The sequence below is a fragment of the Zosterops lateralis genome, assembly GCF_965231275.1.
Source record: "Zosterops lateralis genome assembly, chromosome: 2".
Classification (NCBI taxonomy): domain Eukaryota; kingdom Metazoa; phylum Chordata; class Aves; order Passeriformes; family Zosteropidae; genus Zosterops; species Zosterops lateralis.
The window spans coordinates 48,602,062-48,617,978 of record NC_139763.1 but is presented as its reverse complement, the minus strand read 5'-3'; the positions used below and the strand labels follow the sequence as shown (position 1 = coordinate 48,617,978).

Here is a 15,917-nt window from a genome sequence, read left to right as displayed (position 1 = left end):
AAGATGACCTGAGGATATTATGTACATCCAGAACTATAAATTACTATGAGGCAAATTCAGAATGGGGTTATATAGGACTTGGTCTCTATTTCATCAAGAGATATGTTCTCTGAAGGTGAAGTGAATTGGGCATGGCTATTTTTTCACACTATATAGGTAACTGGGTCTTGCACATTAGGAAAAAAATTTACACTGAAAAGGTGGTCAGACATTGCAACAAGCTGCCCAGGGCAATAGTGGAATCATCATCCCTCAAAGTGTTCAAAAGACATGTCTTGGTAACATGGCTAAGAGGTGATCATGGTGCTGAGTTAAACTTGGACTTGGTGATCTTAGAGTCTTTTTCAGCCTTAAAATTTCTTTCTTTTATATAAATCCCATTTATAAATAATAATTCTGTTACCATTTATGACCACTGATTTCTTTTTAGCAATTATTATTATGACCAGCTTCTACCAGTATCTATCTAAAGGAAGCCAAAAGAGCTCAAAATAATTGAGTACTCCAAACAAGAGGTTTTTTTCCTTTCAATATTTGTAGTGTTATCAGTCTCATTAGCATTTTCCATCCACTCTCACTCCTGGTGCCCCTAGTTAAGGTGCTGTTATCTGAATTAGCAGGGCTTGCACAGGTGTGACCGAGGGCAATAAGAAGCCCATTCATTCCACAGTCTGTGCTTCTTTGAGGGTCCCCAGGGAATATATTACTGGTAACAGGTATTTGTTAGTATTAGTAGTTTCATGTTCAAAGCTGAATACAATATCTTACTGTGCAACTCTCCTAGGATTAACACTTTGATTAAATCTGAGGCTGGACATGCTTGCCAGGAAGAATAGGGAAGAGTTTGCTTTGTGTGCCTGTGCTTCATAAAATTAGAAGGAGGCAGAGTAGTTTTCCTCGGCTTCTGATTGATTTGACAGGTACACACCGTTTGCCCCTTTCCTTGCAACATGTGACCGTTTGCATCTGAAAGCTATAAACTCTGAAAATGCAAGCTCTGCCCAAAATGCACTGAAATGTGTACTAACAATTTATGTCTCATTTCTGCTGCTCCAAGTGGAGCAGTGTCTGAGGAAAGACAGTTGAATTCCACCCACTGCACACTGCCAAGCTGGAGATGCTGGTCAGAAATATTTTGGCAAGTGTGCTACTTATCAGAATCCTTATACTTATCACTTATAAGGTGTTATAACACAGTAAAACTGCGGCTGTGAACACAAGAGTCCAGCTCTGCAGAGTGACATTGTGAGGCCACCATTCCAGTGTTTAAAAATTCCTGTCACACATAGCCTTATCAGACAGCCTTATTTACATTCAGCTACAGGTGTCTTTGCTCATACTGCATGACTAAGGTGGGTGGAGATACCTACAGAAAAGAACTTTTCTTCGTTCACTTCCAAGAGCTGCAACATGCAACTTTAGCTGTGCAAAGCAGTCAGGGTTACGGGTTCTGAAGAATTTTACACTGGCCTAATTGCTCCTTTACTGCAACTGATAGGAATTTTTTTTTAATTCTGTTGAACTCTTGAAAATCTTAATACATTAGGGTTTTTTTATATTCAATATTTAAATCTACTTGCTGTGCCCAGAGTTCTAGTTCCGTTAACCTCCAGATTTCATGAGCATAAAAACTGAGGAGGCCTCCTTTCTTAGGAATCTATGTCTCATCCTTTGATACTTCTACAGTAAGGTGTGAGCCTTCACACAACTGTATTCACACAGCTTTCACAGGGACAGATTTATTGCATCTAATAAAGATTGCACTGTAGGTTCCAATGTCCTCATAAAATTTAGGAGAATAATGTATCTCAGCCAATGCCCTCTAAAGTGAGAGGCACCAGATCCATCTCAGTGAGAGCAGTGTGCCTTCCATTCTTTAGGAAGCCAGACTAAGAAAAAGCATTTAGGGAACACGGGACATGTTTAGCTTGTTGCCCAAGATTTAAGAGCTAAAGCAAGGTTTTTTAATTCCATGTGGACCTAATGAGCGCTTGTGAGGTCTTCAGGTGGCTCATATGTACTGTTGGACAGCTGCATAGAAGAATAGTCGGAGAGGGATCAAAGACATTGTATATAAATAGAGCGATGTCTTCTGTCCAGCTAATGAGTCATTTTTCCTCCAGACCCCATCCTGCAGGTTTCTGTAGAACAATATTGCTCGTGTTTTCCATAACTGCCTCAGCACCTGGTTTTGTGAACCCTTTTCACTGAAGCAGAACTATAGAAAATTTCAGAATAAAAGAATTTTCTGTAAGGGAGGTGGGGAGGAGGAAGAAGAAAAAAGAAAAAAAAAATTGAAGTTCCATTATAAGTTAAGCATTTCTTGTGCATTGAATTTGAAGCAATCTATTTCATATACAGACCCTCAGTTTTGGTGCCCTTCCTGCTCCCTATCTCAGCTCCTCAGGCGTGTTCAGAGCCAGCATCTCATACTTCCTGTAACTGGCTTTGGTGGATCATGCTTGTGGCTTGCACAGCCACTGACAGTTTGTTTGCTGATTTTTTTAGAATGCATGTGAGATATTACTCATCAATATGACTAGTCAAATGATTTAACAAATGAAGTATCATCCAATGAACACACACTGGTGCTTCAGCCTGACTAAGCCAGCTGTCAGGGATGGCAACAGCTGCTGATTCATGAAAGGAATGGAAATATTTCTTTGTTAAATCGGAACACATCCAGCAAAATATGTCTTAAATGGAAATGAGTGACTATAGCTGTGCATCAAATAATCCCAAGTGGAAGTCTGAGGGTTGGGAGGAATTTTGCACTTGCAGAAACCTTTTTTAAACAAAAAGTTGTAAAGAAAGAGAGCATTGATTTTTTTATTTAATTTCCCAAGATCTATTCAAAGTTCAATGAATTTGACACAAATCCCAATATAGGCAGGTGATTCTGCTAGGAGAAAAATTCTGCATACAGATCCCCATTTTCTTCTGTATTTGTCAATTTTCAACTTAGTTCTACAAAGCCTTCTCATAATGTAACATATTTCTCCCATGTCAACAAATGCTCCGATACAAACTATAAAGATAAAACAAATGAATCATCATAAGTCTGAATGCCTTTGCTCAAGAGCTCAGAAAAAGATGAGGACCTTCAGACCCCATTCACTCTCCCAGTTGAAAAATGTCTTCCATCACTAATGTCTCAGCCCTGAACTTCAGAGCATATCTATAAAATGATTTTGTGAGTCTAGACATTAAAATCACAGATTTAATGCATATATTTTTTTCATTATACATATTGATTTCTCCAACTAACCACTTCAAAGGTGTTATTTCAGAGCATTAAAGCATCTGTTCTTTGCACTAAGGATACCAAGCCTTTTTTAAATAAGATTAATTAGAACAGTGGGACTTTAATATTATTCTTACCATTATTATTATTCTTCATGCTGAAACTATATTTAGCACTAAAATTTGCTTCTTGAATGACACTTGTCTGAAAGTTAGTGTTTCTTTTCCAGTCAGTTTTATAAAAGGTATCATCTACCACAACATTATTTTCCTATTAGATGCCAAAAATCATCATGACTACTGGTATAGTAACTACTTTATGCATTTCTTTTCCACACAATAAAAATACAGAAGTACTTAATAATATTTCATTCAGAAGTGTCCACTCCCTGATGTAATCTTTAATGAGGTTCCACATAAAAACGTCATTTGAAAAACTGGAGGTTCCAGAGATAAGCAAGTAATTTAAAAATTTAGTTCAATTTATTACGTTTATTCTATGTTGTCCTACAGTAACACAGGTACATTCAACAAAATTGAAAGAATCACGTGTTTTCTGAAACTGTAAAGCTTTTCAAAGTTAACCTGATTTTGCACTTGCTGAAGAGAGTAGATCCAGTGCTTTTATCTCTTACTGTTCATAACATACTTACTCATACATCAACATTCTCCATAGATTGAACCATGGCTCCCCAATGATTTCTCCTGGGAAAATTCCTTCTGCACATTGAAAATAATTATTTTCCTGTTTATGCATTTTTTATCTTCCCATATAATACTTTACAGTGTCAGAGATGCAACAGTGTTTGCACAGAAGGATGCAAAAACCCTGAATGAAAACCCTGGGTTGAAAAAGATCATTTCTGCTTGCCAGAAGAATTACATTCCTTGCTGTTTTTTTTTTTTTTTTTTTTTTTTTTTTTTTTTTTTTTTTTTTTTTTTTTTTTTTTTTTTTTTTTTTGTTGGTTTTTTTTTTTCCTAGAGCTAAGAAATCTTTTTTTCATGACAACACTGTGAAGAAATTGGTGGTATTTCCTGCAGAGAGATACCATTCTCTACCAGGAGATATATATGAACTTGATATTTTTAGGTCTGTTTTGATTTTGCAAGGCATTCCTCTAAGCAGGTTGGTTAATCTGTCCTACAGAAATTGCATGTGTTGCCAAGTTTCTGTTTAAACAGAATATGAGTTTACTTTCTGAAAAGTAAATGTGAGGAATGACCTTTTGTAAGAGGAGTGACAAAGTAAACTGTTGGTGCTTAAATTCTGTTCAGTAAATGAAAATGATAAATTGTCCTAAATAAGAAAAATACCTATTTATAAGAAAAGTAATATATTAATAACCTATTTCTATTATCTTCTCAGTATATAGCAGCCTGTTATAATGGTGTCTTTACTGTTCAGTTATTGAGCTTAGGCAAAAATTATATCACTCAATAAAGCAGCTCTGGAGTGGTAAACCTGCTATGATGAAGTAAATCTCCTCATGATGAGCAGACTAGTTTCTTGGGTAAAACTTTTATATAGGGTATTAGTAGAATAATTGTAATAATAGCATTTGAAGAGACTTAAAAATGTCATTGCCTCTTTGCAGAGTCATCTCACCTTTCAACTGTTCTTCAGTGGGAGGAATTCCAGACTTTTAAATATGTCAATAATATGGATCTGGATATGGTATTAATTCTATAATGGGAACAAAATAAGCTTTAGATAATAATGAAAATTTGATAGTGTATATAACAGATTTGTTTCTTTTTAAGATGCTGGAGGAAATAATTTGGTCTTGCTCTGTGTTGTCAATGAGCAATTTCCCATTGAGTTCTAAGGACATAAAGTCAAGACTTCAATAAATAAAAACATGCACTAAATAGCCCCATTGGTATATTCATATATTTATTAACCAACATAGAAAAGAGCTTTTTATAGGGTAGGGTACAGCAGAAAAATAGTAGATACTAAGTGAAAGACTCAACTTCTCTGTGACAAGTGTTTCAGGCATGAAGGGCAATGTAGTGCTCAGGCCTGCTTGCTATCTGACATATCAGATTTTCTTTCCTGCAGACCCCTTTGTGGTGGTCAGCAAAACACAGAAGAGTTCTCCACATCTCTACATTCACCCTTCATAAAGATCAAGCATGTTTTAATTTTTACTCTTTTCTTTCTTTCTTTCTTTCTTTCTTTCTTTCTTTCTTTCTTTCTTTCTTTCTTTCTTTCTTTCTTTCTTTCTTTCTTTCTTTCTTTCTTTCTTTCTTTCTTTCTTTTCTTTCTCTCTCTCTTTCTTTCTCTCTTTCTCTCTTTCTTTCTCTCTTTCTTATAACAGTGATTTCCCTTTCTAATCTACATACTGCAGACTCTTTTGTTCAACTTTAATAGTAGAGGCTTCACTTCTGTTTTATTACATATAGAAACCATGAGGTGCCTCAATTAGGAATACAGTTGTGTCAGATGACCTCCATAATCAATAGTGAGAGGGAGACAGCAAGCTCACTGCAGAGACCTTGATTACCCTCTGGAGGTCACAGTCTTTCTCCAGCCATGACAAAGGGAGCCCAAAGGGAGCCACGGATGACCCCACACCATCAGGAGCTGAAAGCCACTGGTGCCACAGTGTTCTCTGAAATTCTGGGGAATCAAAGTTAGGTAATCTCTCCTTGGGGTGACCAGGTTTGTTTAAGAGTATCCTCATGTAAGGATTGGCACCAGTCAAGTAAGGTCTTTAGTAAGGTCTCAAGAGCAGCTGAATAGTTCAACTATTGCACATCAGTTATCAGCTGCTAGACCAGATTTTCTTCAAGTGTTTAAAAAAAAAAATAAAATTGTTGAAAATAAATAACATAGCTTTCATTTTTGTTGGTATCTTATTTCTCTCTTTCTCTTTTCATTTCCCATCACTCTTTTTTCTGAGATTTTTTTCTCCCCTATCTGTTTTAGAGCAATTTCAGCAAATACAGGTCTTTATCTTTTGCATGCTGTGAGGGAAAATAAACTTGCCACAGTGGCATAAACAATCTTTTCCAATTTTAGCCAGAATAAACTTTCACTCTTTGTGTGTTTTAGCAGAATTACAGTGACAGACATTAGAGAGAGAAAAATAAATCCTCCTCCTTCAGCTGACATTTATTATGCCCCTGGTCTTATAAAATCATTGTGTACTAAACAACAGAAGATCATTAATATCATATCACTTAATATGCATCACACTCATATGTAAACCGAAATTATTTTAAGCACTGATTCAGTACCTCTGAAAAAGAAAGCAAAAACATCATTGTCATGAACTGAGAAAAGGACAAAGAGAGCTTAGGAAATGGTTTGAAAAAATTATTTGATCCTTAAGGGTGAAATAATCCAGCCAGACATATATCCAATAATTCCTCCACTGTGCGACAAAGTTTTCAGATACTGTGAAAGACATCTTCATATTTTTGAAATGCTTTTTGTTAGTTTAATGCCGAGTGTTTTCTTCTTTCTGCAAGACACACTTAATAACAGTCAAAAATGCTTTAACCAAATGGAATGAATATGTGAATCTAAGAAATGCAATAAGAAAGACCAAAAGACTGTCAGGCAAACACCTCTTTTAATAATAATAAAAAAATATGTTTGACAAAATATTAAGAGATGACATTTTATGTGACTGCTCATTGCAGAGGAACTCTTTTTTCATCTGATGTTTATACTGGCTTTGTGAAGTAAACCCTTCATCACCACTGCAGAGTGGGTTCATGCAGCACTTTTAACATTGCCAAATATTCTATTTGTAAGATAAAGTAGTCAGCTGCTTAAGCATAATGTACTTCTTTTACAAATACTTATAGATTTATTTTAATTAGGAAGGTATTTATTTATGTATTCACTATGAAAATGTTTTTCAAAACTGTTTTTTGATAAACAGGAACTCATTCTGTAAGCTAGATGGCCAAAACCAACATAGCTTCTTAGAAGTGTTTCCCAACATATGTCTGAATACCATAAAAGTGGTTAAGATAAGAATACTTTTTTCTTCTAAACCTGTAATTTATTTTGTTGAGTTAAATATTTTTTTGTTGTCACTACTCCAAAAAGACATGCTTCTTCATTGTTGATATGAGTGACTCCTAGCCACTACAAGCAGTTAAATAAAAATTTCATGGAAAAATACAGGTTTTGCAACACTGGACATTTAACAGCCTTGTGTCAATGTTTTGGATCCACTTCAGTTTCTGAAATGGTGATACATATTTGAATTTCAGAGCTGAAGCTGTTTAAACAACCTTTATGGACAACAGAGATATAATTCTGAAGACTACTATTTTTTCTATTTTTTTTTCAGTATCAATTTAATGCAATATAAAAAATTCTACTTAAAAAGTTATGTTGATATTTCCAGGTGAAGACAGTATTAAAGGCAATCTAGACATTGGTTATCTTCTAGCACTAATCTGTCATTCTCACAGCAAACCTGTGAGTAAATCATCTTCATTTATTTATTTACAGGACTACACACAAATGAATTTAATAAAAAAAAGTATGTTTTTTTCACTTAGGGGGGAAAAAGTGAAGAAAGCTGAAATTTTTTTCACTTATGAAATTCTATTCTAAAAAGAAAAACTGTTCTAAGAAGTCATGTATTCTGCCCATCTTTTCAACATCCTACTACATTTATTTTTGTCTTACAGAAATCAGTAAGAAAGAGCAATTTTTCTATATATAGAGGTCAGTATGGACTTAAATCAGTGAATTTTGAGAAAAACTAAAAGCAAAGGGGAAAACTGTGACTTTTAAGAAGTAACAGTAGATACAAGTATATTTTTCTGTAATTATGTTCTTCTGCAGCCATTTATTCTTCTTATAATCTCTTACAAAATAAAAGCATTTTGCTGCAAAATTGATTGAACTTGGCTGAAAAAAACAGATCTTGTGGGTTTAAATGCTATGGAACTTTCAGGGACCAGAGCGAATGTTAGCAAAAATAGAGGTAGTTACTTTGGTAGAAAACATTTATATTACATGTTAAAGTCATTTATTTTCCTTGGGCAAATGGCTGGAGGATGTATTAGACAAGAACTTGCTGGTAATGTTTTATACAGTTTGATGCTGACAATTTTAGCCATTTTTATACTTGTGCTGGAAGGATCTGGGTACCGGAAGGCCAGATCAAGTTTCTCAGCTCAACCGCGCTATTCTGTAAAATCATTTATAACACAGACCATCTCTGTATATGCTGGCCAGAGATACATCCTGCTAGCAAGAACACTGCTTAAAAGACTTCCTCTTAAAATGTTTCCAGGACAGGAATAGACCAAGAATTTTTTCCCCATTCAGATTACAACCAGAATTATTTTTTTTAAGGAAGTAACCTTGTTTTCAGAACCACCTAGGTCAGAGTATATCAGAACAGGGCAATATTCTTCTGCATTAGATCATTATGCTCTGAGAGGAGAGGTTAATAGGTTGTACTCTACCTGAAGGCCAGTTACAAGCATTTTGAGACCTGTCCTTTTTAATGTCAGAAGCATGGAGGAAGTGAAAGACTATACTTTAATCCAGCTTGCAGATGGCAGCAAACCGAGGGTATCAATCAGCGTGCTGAAGGGCCGGGACATCTTTCAGAGGCACCTACTAGTCATGCTGAAGTATTGGGCCAACAGGAACCAGGCTCTTCACAGTGGTGAGTGGTGGGAGAATGTGGGCAACAGGCACACACTGGAACAAACAGCATATAGGAGAAACTGGATATAAGCACAACAGCTGGAGTTGAACAGGTGGAACAGGTTGCCAGGAGAATCTGTGCTCTCTCTTGGAGATTTTCAAGGGCCAACTGGAAAAAATACAGCACTCCTCAGTCACAAGCTGACCTCTGGGTTTCACCTGTTTTGGGCAAGAGCTTGGACTGGGGACATTCTCACCCGAATTACCCTGTGATTATGTGATTGTAGGTCTTGTCATTGCCATCTGTTTGTTCATACTCTGCGTTTCCATATGAACAGCATTTGTGGTAAAACTTCTCCCAAAGGCACTTTATAGTGTTGTTCTTCTGTCTCAATAAGGAAGAGGCCTGAAGAAAAAAGCAAAACAAAATTACAGTTATGCAGAAAGTATTTGGTTCTAATAAAACTGTTTCAGACTGAAATAACTGCTTCAATTAGTAAAGTGAAAAATTAGGCCAATTATTATTTATCACTGAATGTTCTTATGTTAGTTTTTTAGGGCCTTTCACATTAGTTGAATGTCAATGTGTAGTAGCAGTTTTAGACACTTGAGTTTTCATTTTGGCAAACTTTATCTTTCAACTTTTGAAGAAAATATATTTATCTGATCAACAGTTTCTCAGTATATCTACGTAATTTCATATCCTGACAGTGTATAGAATTATTTTTCTTTTGGTGCACTTATCTTTGCTCTTTCAATACATTACTGTGTTCAAATTCCTCTGCTAATTTTCATGTTTTACCAAAATGATTGGACTAATTTACTGCATCCTTTCTTTTTCAGCTAAAACAGAAATGGAGGATAAAAAAAAAACAACAAAACAGACCCATAGAGACAAAAAGTTGTGTCTAAAGTTTTCATCGCATGGAGTGTATTGACTTGCATTTTTCCAAATTAGATTTTATTTTCCCACTAATATTTCAATTATCTTAGTCATTAACATTCAGAAAACCAATCTCACTAGTATTCTGGCACCTATTAACAGCTTATATCTTAAGCACTTCATTCCTTATTTCATTAAAAATAACAGCTTTTGATGCTTGCTCTCTAGTCTGCCTCAGCTGCTGTCTCAATATTTCAATTACATTATTGTGTCTCAACAGGTAAAACAAACATGATACTCAACAGATATGTAAACTATCTTATGAAGCAAAAGCCTCAGTCTTCCATCAGTTTGAATGTATATTCCCAAATTCTGCCTCTTTAACTTTGCTCTTCTTAAGAAAATCAAACTTGATTTTGTTTTCCCCCACCCAAAGACTGAGCAAAGCCAATGAAGCAATGTCTTTGTGATAAAAAGTATTTATTTGCTAGGGGATTTTTAGATCCAAGATGTAAGCTGACATAAACTCAATTAATATTTTATCAAATGAGTTGGCAACATTCTGGGAGGTCCAAAATTACCTGTGCTATGTTGGCACCATCTGCTTTTCTTTGGTGCTAAAACTGTTCAATTTATATGTATCATATCCTTTTGTCCAAAACCTTTGGCCTTAAAGATGAACTGTGGAGAAGTGCTGAGTTTCATCTGTAAAGGTGGCTCCAGGGAGGAAAAAGCAAAGGAGGAAAAGAGGGGCAGACTCTATAGCTAGTCAATATGAGTATTAACCAGAGAAGTAAAAGAGGCCTATTACAGTTCTCATTTTTCTGGATTTGGAGTGAATGAATTCGCCCCACCATTGTCAATTTATTATCAAATTCTTACTTGAATTTGGAAAAAGTGACCCTACAACAGTAATGCAACAATGCAATGTCACATCAACATGATGTGAACACTGACATAACTTCTATAAAAAATGAGGGAAAAGCATCTTTGATTGACAAAATACTCAATGACTACAAGGTGCTACTACCAGAGAAAGAACAAGTATAAAAACACCAGCATTTTTATCCATCAGCTACTAATGTGAGGTCTTGAGGAATGTAAAAGGATAGAAAGCAAATCAAGATAGGTTAAGGCAGTCAAATATCCTGGTTTCAAATAAATATGGGTTCATGATATTCCAATTACTGTCAGACAGTGGCTGCTGCAAAGAATTCCATATGAATCCCAGAAAATGGCATTTGTACTGCCTGGAACTATAAATGTGAAGATCTAACTACTCATTTCAAAATACTCTTGAAAATCAGAGTAACAGAAATGTGTGCATTTCTATACACACTCTCTCAGTAGCTATAAGACAGAGACTTATTGCACAGACATCAATCAGACATTAAAGTGGCGAGTACTGTACATTGCTTAAGGGTATTTGTATAGTTTCACTGAGCTACAGGAGATGCAAAGTACTCAAGGATGGGAATAACTGAGCTATGTTTGTTGGTATGTGCTATGTTTGTTGTATTTCCACTGCTTAGAGAATTTGAGACCTCATCTTAGTCTTTTGCTCTTATTTATTACTTCTGGATGTCCTTCATGTATATTTGTAAGGCTTACCTATCACAGAAACTGCTGCTATAAAATCTGTGCAAATACCTTCATGTTTTATGCATTTCCTATGTCCATTAATACAAATTCAGCTATTAAAATTTCCTGTCAAATATAAGTGAATACATTCTACTAGGAAATCCCATTTCATGGTAGGTCCTGGCATTCTTTCTGGCTTTGTAAACTAGATTTAGTCCTAGTTTCCACAACATCTAAAGAAATGCCTCTACTGCAGGTAATACTCCACAACAAACAAAAGTTCACAGCAGGTGGAATAGACAGATACTCATCTCAAAACCTCTGAAGTGAGTGATATTGATCTCTCCCTTAGTATCCCAGTCAACACTCCTCTGTATCTTACAGTTGCCTTAGCTTACAGGAAAGAGGAAACAATGAGTGTTTTGCAAGAAGAGGAAGAAGCATTATTGCCTCATCCCATCTGAGCCGATTTTGCATGCTTATCTAAACTGGAAGAAGAGGTCTCTCCATTGGGGTATTTTCTCCTGGTTAGCTGTTTCAAGGTGGTGTTTTTTTTTTTTTTTTTTTTTTTTTTTTTTTTTTTTTTTTTTTTTCTTTTTGGTTGTTTTTGTTTTTGTTTTTTATTTCAAACAAATGGACAGCACCAAGAGGAAAGACATCCCAGTCATCTGAAACAAGATAAGGTCTTTTAGGCATCTTGTTTTCTTTGGCAAACTCTGTTTTAACTATTTAGGAAACATTACACAACCATAAACCACGACAATCTCAGGTCTAGAGTATACATTTAGAGTTGCAGTTTTTCTGGAGTCAAATGGAGAATAAAGGTTTACCTTTCTTCTATCGCTACCATTACCACTGACAGCATCAGTCCTCCTTTACAAGTGTAAATTTGCACCTTTGTTGAAATTAACGGCTCTGCCCAAGCACATTGTTAAGAGAGAATCAGATTCTGGATATCTACAGTAATAAAACTTGCAAGGCAATGGAGAGCCTAATTACCACTTCAGACTCCTACTGCCTTCTGGAATGCAAATTGAATTAATCACTGGCACGTCGTATGCCAGGTAATACCGGAGTAAAAGAGCAGACAACAGCAGCAATCCCTGGTCAGCCTGGTAACCAGCAACTTGGGCACATGATAGTTCATACTATTTAAGGGGATTCCGATGTTACAGATCTGGTTTTTGTTAGTAATATGGAGATAAATGCTGGGCAATAATAAGTGTATGTTTTCTTAATTTCTAATGGTATCCTGCCAGTAAATGCCATACAAAGATGATGATGACATCCGATCCAAGATAAGGCACAGATGCACTTTTATAGAACAGTGGTACATGTGTAGCGCTACATATATAAAACACATGCATTTGATTTTGTAAATGCTGTACTGCCAGAGGCAATCACTATTTATTTTAACCTTAGAGAGTCAGAACATTTCTGTCTATGTTGCAGGATTCTGGTAAAACAGTAGTTAATGTACTAGATGCTACATGCAACTATGCAACCATGCAACCACTATTGTCTGGGCATCCATACTACCACTGAGACTGCCTTTGCACTAAGCAAAGCTAACCACTACATTCTCCACCATCCATAAATCTACTTCTCTTCAGTGCAAGTCTAGACAGCAAAACTGGGTGTAAAACTGGATTCATTCAGCAGATTGTCCTCTTACTCTCAGGCGATACTCTGCTTTAAGGTAATGAGTTAATCTACTTGAAATAGTTCAAATGTCATCCCAAAAGAAAACAGGAATATAAACAGGACTATATTGAGCAATTCCACTTCCTTCCGTTCTACTTCTTCTCAACAATAAACAAGAGGCATCAAAGGACCCCTTCTGATCAACATCAAAAGCCCAAGATTTTACCAAGAGGACTCAAAAGAGTTCCCATTCATGGTCAGAGGGAAAAACTTTTAAAAAGCCTTTTTAAGCGTTCTCTACTTTTAAAAACCCAAATATCTTACACTATAGCAAATATTTTAATTCAGTGCAGCAGTAACCTTTACTAATCTTAAAAATTGGACGAATAATAACAACAGCAAAAAAAAAAAAGGCAAGAGGAAACCCTTCACAGTCTTGAAACTGTGGCTTCTGCTCTCTGCTTTTTTCTGGTTTCAGTTGTAGATAAGGCAGAGAATTATTTCTTGGCTAACAGTAATCGAGAAGAAAACATAAATAAGTATCAGATATAGAGCAAGTAAAGAATGTTTTCTATTGTAACGTGAATGCCAGGAAGGAGCAAGTCAGTGAAAAAAGAAAAAGGGAGTGGGGGAGGGGAATGGTCTTTAAAGACAAAGCACCAAAGGACTCTGTGAAGCAGACCCCAACCCTGTAAGTTTCAGGCAGCTCATGCCTCAGAGAGTAACCACCTGATAACTGGTGTTCACAGGGCTATTTTTAGCAGAAAAAAAGTACTGGGGTAGGAACCAATCAGGAGGATTTCAGCCTGGGAAGATTCATTGCTCATTCTAATAGAGACCAATTGGGCATTAAAGTGGAGTCATAAGAAATGGAAAAATACATGGAGAGGGCTTGAAGAGGTTTCTGCTATATCCAGGCAGCTATTAGTGGAAAAAATCTGTTATTCGTGGCAGTTCTGTCCAGGTGCTTTGACTCCCTAAGAACCCCTTAGCTCATCAGACCACCACTGATCACTGCACAGTACAGTGCACAGAGAACCACAGCTGCCAAAGAGGTGGGTGCAAGAAGGGACACAAATCTTGCTGCAAGGAGCTTCTGGAGATACCATCTCAGGTCTCACTCTGGCTCTCAAGAAGTCTGTCCTTCCATCCTAAAGGGTTAATAAGCAGATAGCCTGCTACCTCTCTACATTATTAAAATCCTTTTGCACAAAGTGGGAAGAATGGATAGGGCCAGTAATGGGTACCACAGCAGGGATCCTGTGATGGGCCCCTCAGGCTCCTGGGAGGGAATGGAGTGGGGTGGGGGAAGGTGGCTGGAGCCCACACCTCTACCCTTCCCCAGGGACAGTGCAAAAGGCCTTTCTCTAATAGACAGGCTCAGGCCCTTGGCAATACCCCCTAGTTTAAGCCATTGGGTCTGGTATGGGAGAGAAATGGGATTGCGGGCAAAATAAACAAAGGGAAGAGATAACTATGTAATAGAAACAATGAGAGACTGAAATATTGATTCTGAAGATGGAAGTGGGGAAAATAGGAGGTTTGGTCAGGCTGTCAAGAAAGCCAGTGTGCTCTCATAGAGCTGCAGAAGTCTCCTGTATCCAAATAAGCAAGCCCAGGACTGCCTGCAAGGTATCTGGAAGGTCTCATCCCACCCACCAAGCTTACTGATAACATAGAGCAAGCTAGCATGGTGGAAAGTAGTGGAGGAAAAAATAAACTCACATCTTCATATTTTGTAGGACTTCACTGTGGTCAGGTCCAGCAGCAGTTCATCATGAATAGTGCCTTCTATAAAGAAATGGAATTCCCCAGTGTTTCCCAGCTACATTTTTAAGGAGCATGCTGTGAGTTTTTGAGGCAGCTCATCTGAAATTAGAAATGACTATGGCTTCCTGACTTCATCAGATTTCTGGATGTGAAAGTGAACCCATGGGGTTCTACCTCTGGAATCCTTATGCAACTGGAAGCTGTAAGATGAGGTTGTTGCCAGCTCTCACAGTCAGAGCCGTGGTTGCTAGCATTGAACCAGAAGTGTTCTCCACTGGTGAGCTTTGAACTCTGCAAATACTCCACTGCAAATAGTGTTTCCTTTCAGACCCACAAATATTTTCAGAAAAGATGCCTGATTTGGGAGGAGAGGGTAGCAGCCAGTTTCTCTATAGTGTGAACTTGGAAGAAACTATATTAATAAAATATTGCAGCTGCTGTGCCAAGCTATTCTCAAATAGAGTAATGCTGCACTTGACAACAAAGTAGCTTTTACCTGTGCAGTCCTGTGTATTTGTTTGTCTGTGCACCTAATTGTGTAGATAAAGTCAGATGTGTTCCTGTTTGCTAGCACCTCTCTGCTACTGCAGCCTTAGTTCTTGAGCAACAATTGCCGTGCTAAAACCATCCTGTGTTGCTAAAATCCCAGTTTTTCAATACGAAACTTTTTAAGTGCTTTCTTTAAGTGATGGTTGCATGAAAGGAAAAAGAAGAACATAGGTAAACTGAGATATAAAAGTGCAAACACACAATCCATTGTCATGCATATCACAAAGCTAGAAATAGAATAAATACTTCTGGGGTGCTGGCTAGAGGGGCAATCTCCTTTGCAAGCAGGTACCTCATGGTTACCCTCCAGCTACTGCTTGGTTTTAACTCCTTCTTCAGATAGGTCACGAGAAAGAGTGACTTGGGTTGTGCCAAGACCTGAAATGGGAGACTGGTGCAAATGGCAGATAGCCAGCAGTGAGGAGACATCTGGCATAAGACAAGGCGCTAAGGTGTGTTGTACATAGTTATGAAACTATTCTACCTTTGTTTTCTGTGTAACGTTATATTTTTAAGAACCGTGCCTGCCTGACGAGACAGTAGTTGTTTTGTTCTTTGAATTGCTGTAGCCTCGGGGTGTCAAAGTCATTTAAGCACAGAGGGTTGAATTCCATG

At 37.0% G+C, this 15,917-nt stretch overlaps 1 long non-coding RNA gene across 1 annotated transcript in view; it reads left to right on the top strand.

Moving 5' to 3' along the window:
* Positions 1–3,989: 3,989 nt before the first annotated feature.
* The window catches only part of LOC310923950, a 111,117-nt gene continuing 99,189 nt past the window's right edge, over positions 3,990–15,917 (top strand). Inside the window, exon 1 of the long non-coding RNA XR_014592725.1 lies at positions 3,990–4,204. This is a non-coding gene — a long non-coding RNA (uncharacterized lncRNA). The remainder of the gene's footprint in view (positions 4,205–15,917) is intronic.